This window comes from Heptranchias perlo, chromosome 4 (genome assembly GCF_035084215.1).
Source record: "Heptranchias perlo isolate sHepPer1 chromosome 4, sHepPer1.hap1, whole genome shotgun sequence".
Classification (NCBI taxonomy): Eukaryota; Metazoa; Chordata; class Chondrichthyes; order Hexanchiformes; family Hexanchidae; genus Heptranchias; species Heptranchias perlo.
The window spans coordinates 98310430-98316429 of NC_090328.1; positions in this window are offsets into that span (position 1 = coordinate 98310430).

Below are 6000 nucleotides of genomic sequence, written 5' to 3' on the forward strand. Positions count from 1 at the left end.
AATTTCTAAAACAACCTTCTTTGCAGAGATCAGCCGATCGCCTGTAGACCTGCTTCAGGTGAGTCAGAGGATATGTCGTATTATATCAAGAGGGTGTGATTCATTCAAATGCCAATTAGATGGATTTCTTTCAGAGAATAGCATTTTGGGATACAGTATATCAGTAATTTGAGACATGACATGGGTTGTAGAAGTTTGGAACTCTCTTCCGCAAATGGCAATTGATACTAGCTCAATTGCTAAATTTAAATCTGAGATAGATAGCTTTTTGGCAACCAAAGGTATTAAGGGATATGGGCCAAAGGCAGGTATATGGAGTTAGATCACAGATCAGCCATGATCTTATCAAATGGCGGAGCAGGCACGAGGGGCTGAATGGCCTACTCCTGTTCCTATGTTCCTATGATAAATGTTGCATGCTTGGGAGGAAAATGATGACTTTGGACCTATGGTTCCCAAAGCTCTCCACCACTGGAGTTTTCCTCGCCTCATGTCTGGGTCTGTTGTAGACCAATTGACAGAGATTGATTGTTATGATTAGTCAACAACTCCATCATCATTGTATCATGCAACTACCAGGATGGTAGGAAGCAAATTAGATGGACATTGGTCTTTTATCTTCTAGCAATTCCTATGTTCCTATTAGCAAAGTGTGATGAGGAAAGTGTTACAGTTTGTATTCCCTTGAGTTTAGACGGTTGACCGGATCTAATGGATGTGTTTAAAAGGATTAAGGGAATCGATAACTATCGATAGTCTCTGGTGGGAGAATCCAGAACAAGGGGGCACAATCTTAAAATTAGAGCTAGGCTATTCAGGAGTAAAATTAGGAAGCACTTTCTCACACAAAGGGTTGTGGAAATCTGGAACCATCTCCCCCAAAAGGCAATGGATGCTGGGTCAATTGAAATTTTCAAGACTGAGATCAATAGATTTTTGTTCAGTAAGGGTATCAAGGGATATGGAACAAAAGTTTTTAGGTACAGATCAGCCATGACCTAATTGAATGGTGGAACAGGCTCGAGGGGTTGAATGGCTTCCTCCTGTTCCTACACTCCTACACGAGTACAGGGAAACTAGTTAGATGACGCACTTCATCCAGCTCAATCTAGCCTAAAGAATTTACTACAGTATTTCTTAAATGAGAAAAGCAATAAATTACATTCAAGTTATAGGACTACTTGCTTTCAAAAGATTGAAGTCACTGAAGGTACCAAACTAAACATGCCATCTGGTCAAGTTCATGGAAAGCTAGATAAAACTATAAATTGGTTCAGTGTTAGGTAAAGAACGTTTTTAATAGCTCACCTCCATCTCAGCTAGGCCATCAAGGGGGAGGCACCAGGCGGTGCCTGGGTTTGTCACGAATCGGCAGTTCATCAATCTGGTCTTGAACTCATAATGACAGATTCAAGAGCAGCAATTAAGCAACAAATGTCTGAGGAGTGGCCCAGAATTATATGAGCATGCATTAGGCTATGGAAAACCTTCCCCAGTTCTCATTGCAGCTCGATCAATTGGCACTACATCATGCTGCATAGTATACAATAAAAGCAAGCACTCCAGTCCACTGAAGCCAATCCGAATAAAACACAGTTCTGTGCATTCCACCTTAAGAATAGAGGAGCCAAACAAGAATTACATATTGAGTGATATGGGAAAAGACTTGATCAATGTTTCAACCCTGCCTACCTTGGTGTGACACTGGATCACACTCTGAGTTATAAGGAGCACGTCATCAAGATCAAAGCTAAAGTTGGAGTTAGGAATAACATCCTATGAAATCTGATTAACTCAAAGTGGGGCACTAATTCAAACATTATCAGGACTACAGCTCTGGCACTCTGTTTTTCTGTTGCTGAATATGCTTGGACAGTGTGGGAACCTTCCACCCATGAAATCTTTACCTACTGTCTCCAGACAAATGAAGAGCAGCCATATCCAGAGCTGGACCCAGACAATCTAATGATCCTCATCGTCCATTGTTCTTGCACCATCCTGCTCAGAGTAGACTGAAGTTGAGACGTAGATTCCTGCACTCTGTCAACCCTCTCTACTCCAGTGTGAAACAGTGGAGAATTAACGCCTTGAGAACACATCTACTGAATAAGCCATGTCATCTAGATATTGAACCCAAGGAGCAACAGCTGGAGCCTCTGAACCGTGGCCAATCTCTCAATGCTTCAATCGCTTACAAATTGGTACTGGTCGTTCAAAAGTAATGATCCGGGAACAGGTTTACAATGACAGCAACTCAGTAATGTGCAACTGTGGTGATGAGCCACAAATGATAGACCATCCGCTTTGATAAAACTCATTCTCAGGACACAGTCGTCGCTGGCAAGGCCAGCATTTATTGCCTATCTCTAGTTTCCCTGTGAAGGTGGTGGTGGGCCTTCTTCTTGAACCATTGGTAGTGGTTTGATGCAACAGAGCTACTTCAGGAGGCAGTCAACCACATTGGTGTGGGACTGGAGTCACATAAAGGTTTCCTTCCCTTAAGGACATTAGTGAACCAGTTAGGTTTTTACGACAATCCGACAGCTTCATGGTCACTTTTACTGATACTTGTTTAATACTTCCAGATTTTTTTAAGCTGAATTCAAATTCTCAAATTAAATTCACATTCTCTGGATTATTAATCCAGGCCTCTGGATTATTAGTCCAGTAACATCACCACCACACTATCGCCCCGAGACCTGTAATGTCTGAGTCCTGTAATGGTATTGACCTTGACAAATACACTGTAAAGGCATGTGTCACCTTGTGGCAGGGAAGAATGTGAAGATATGATACGACAATCAGCACAGTCACCACTGAAGAACCCCAAGGTTCCACCTTTGGCTGCCTCCTGTTCTTTGTTGCATGTTGCCTCTTGGAGACAATATATGATGATACCCAGATCTACCTCTCCACCAGCCTTCACAATTCCATCAATCTCCAATTGAACATTTGGAAAACCAAAGCTATCTTATTGGGTACTTATCAAAAACTCCATACCCTTGTGCTCCACTTATGTTTCTCACTCACTTTGAACCAGATGATATGCAACTTTGGTATCATGTTCAACTCTAAGCTGAGTTTCAAATCCCGTATCCTATTGGTCACTAAGAGCATGTACTTACACTGTGACATTACCCACCTCCACCCCTGCCTCACCCCACGACCACTGAAACCCTTAACTAGGTTTTCATTATCTCCAGGCTCAATTTCTCATGCCCTTCTCGCCAGCTCTCTGAGATCCACCCAAATCAAATTCTAACTTGTCCAAAACTCCATTACCAAGGTGTTAGCCTCGGCTCAGTGGGTAGCACTTTTGTCTCTGAGTCAAAAAGTTGTGGGTTCGAGCCCCACTTCAGAGACTTGAGCACAAATTCTAAACTGACTCTTCAGTGCAGTACTGAGAGAGTGCTGCACTGTCGGAGGTATAGTCTTTTGTTAAACCGAGGACCGCCTGTCCTCTCAGGCGGATGTATAAGATCCCATGGCACTATTTGAGCAAAAGCAGGGGAATTCTCCTGGTATCCTAGCCAATATTTATCTCTCAACCAACACCTACAACAAATGAACTAGTCACTTATTTCATTGTTGTTTGTGGGACCTTGCTGTGCACAAATTGGCTGCCGTGTTTCCTACATTACAACAGTGATTACACTTCAAAAGTACTTCATTGGCTGTGAAGCACTTTGGGACGTCCTGAGGTCATGAAAGGTGTTACGTAAATACAAGTCTTCCTTTCTTTTTTTTCTTTCATTCTGTCACACTGTAAAATCCACTCGTTCCTGTCTTCACTGACTTCCAATGGCTCCCTGTCCCTCAGGGCACTGAATTCAAAATCCTTGCCCTTTTTACAAACCCTCTATGGCTGTGCCCCATCCCACCTCTGGCCTAATGTTCTTTACCTCTGGCCCACTGTGTACAGGGGCGGCATTTGGGCCTTGCGGCCTGTGCAATTGCACGGGGACCCTGAGTCAGTAAAGGGACTGGGAGCGGATCCAGTGAAAGGACACATACATTCCATAGGACACGCTGACATGCAACACAGCACTGAGCACAATCAGGGCCCTGAGCCAGCCAGAGAGCGGCATTGGCTGGCTCCTCAGATGTAGCCGTGGCGTCCGAGCTCCATTGGCCGCGACTTCCCGATGTCCTTCGATATGTTGGAGTGTGCCAGGATCACAGATTCCAGAAATGTGACAGTTAGGGGGAGTGGGGTCTGTACAGCTTCCCGCGCACACTGCTCACCAGCCCTCCGCTAAAAGCAACGTCGTGCTTCCAGTTTTGTAATAGTTTAAATCAATGGATAGATTACAAAGGGAAAAAGTTACAGTCACCGCGGCAACAGAGGGGGAGTCGGTTTCATTCATAACAATTATTTTTGCTTTTAGCAATTGTAACAAATTTTGGTCAAATTTGGTATCATTGTCTCGTAAAATGTATGGGACCCAAACCCAACCTCTTTGCATGGGCCCCCCGCAAGGCGAATGTCTGTGCATCCGGCTCCCTTGTCCCATCCACTCTCCTCACTCTGTGACAGAGCTTTAACTGGGAAAGGTGCGGTGTAGATTGACTGGGTCTTTATAACAACTACAACACTTGCATTAATATAGCGCCTTTAACATAGTAAAATGTCCCAAGGTGCGTTATGGGAGCGTATTCAAACAAAATTTGACACCGAGCACATAAGGAGATATTAGGATGGGTGTCCAAAAGCTTGGTCAACGAGGTAGGTTTTAAGGAGCATCTTAAAGGATGAGAGGTAGAGAGGCAGAAAGGTTTAGGAAGGAAATTCCAGAACTTAGGGCTAAGGCAGCTGAAGGCACGGCCGCCAATGGTGGGATGATGGAAATCGGGGATGCGCAACAGGCCAGAATTGGAGGAGCACTGAGATCTCGGAGGGCTGTAGAGGTGGAGGAGGTTATAGAGATTGGGTTACCAAGGACTGAGAGGTTCCAGTTATGAAGAGAAACTTGAGAAGGTTGACGAGTGACCCGATCAAGGCCTTCAAGATCACAAAAGGTTACAATATTCTGGAGGGATTTCAGGCACATTGGCGACGTGTTGTCAAGACGGCACAACAAGAAGGGTACAGTGGACTGCTGATGCCTGTACATATCCACCAGTGTAACGGAATTTAGCAGGTTAGGACAATGATGCAAAAGTATTATGGTGTCGCATCGACTTGTCACTAGAATCTCTGGCAATAGCCGAAGGGCAGGGTATAGATTCAGTGATGTTACTGTAATCAGTGCTGTCCATTTAGAAAATCATGTCAGTTATTTTCCTCAGCTGTCAGTCAAACACGCTTGAAACTATTGTGATCTACTCGTACTGCCTCAGTCTCATGCCTTGATCGACTAATGTGTATTATTAAATACATGCAAACTATTCTGCCTCTATCCGGATTACACGACTACCTTGGGGTATCACAATTCAAGCACATCATCAGAACATTGGCTGTTGTGACATTACATGGGCCGAACAGCCAAGGAACTAGAGGACATAGGATCAGTCCCACACTGCTGAAGGGAGGTATCGAGTTAGGGTTGCCAACTCTCCCGGATTGTCCTGGAGTTTCCAGGAATTAAAGATTAATCTCCGGGACATTGCTATAAACAACCAGGGGAGAAAAATCTTAGGGGCACTAAAAAATATTGTGTGCTTTTTCCATTTTCTTTGAGAACATTGTATCAACCTTGGCTCAGTGGTTCCACTCATGCCTCTGAGTCAGAAAGTTGTGGGTTCAAGTCCCACTCCATAATTTAGGCTGACACTTCAATGCAGAATTGAGGATATGTTGCACTGTCAGAGATGCTGTCTTTTGGATGAAACTTTAAACCAATGTCTACCCCCTCAGGTGGATGTGAACGAGCACATGGCACCATTTGAAGAAGAGCAGGGGAGATCCCCCCAGTGTCCTGTCCAAAATTTGTCCCTCAACAATATCACTAAAGCAGATTATCTGGTCATTATTACATTGCTGTTTGTGGGATTTTGCTA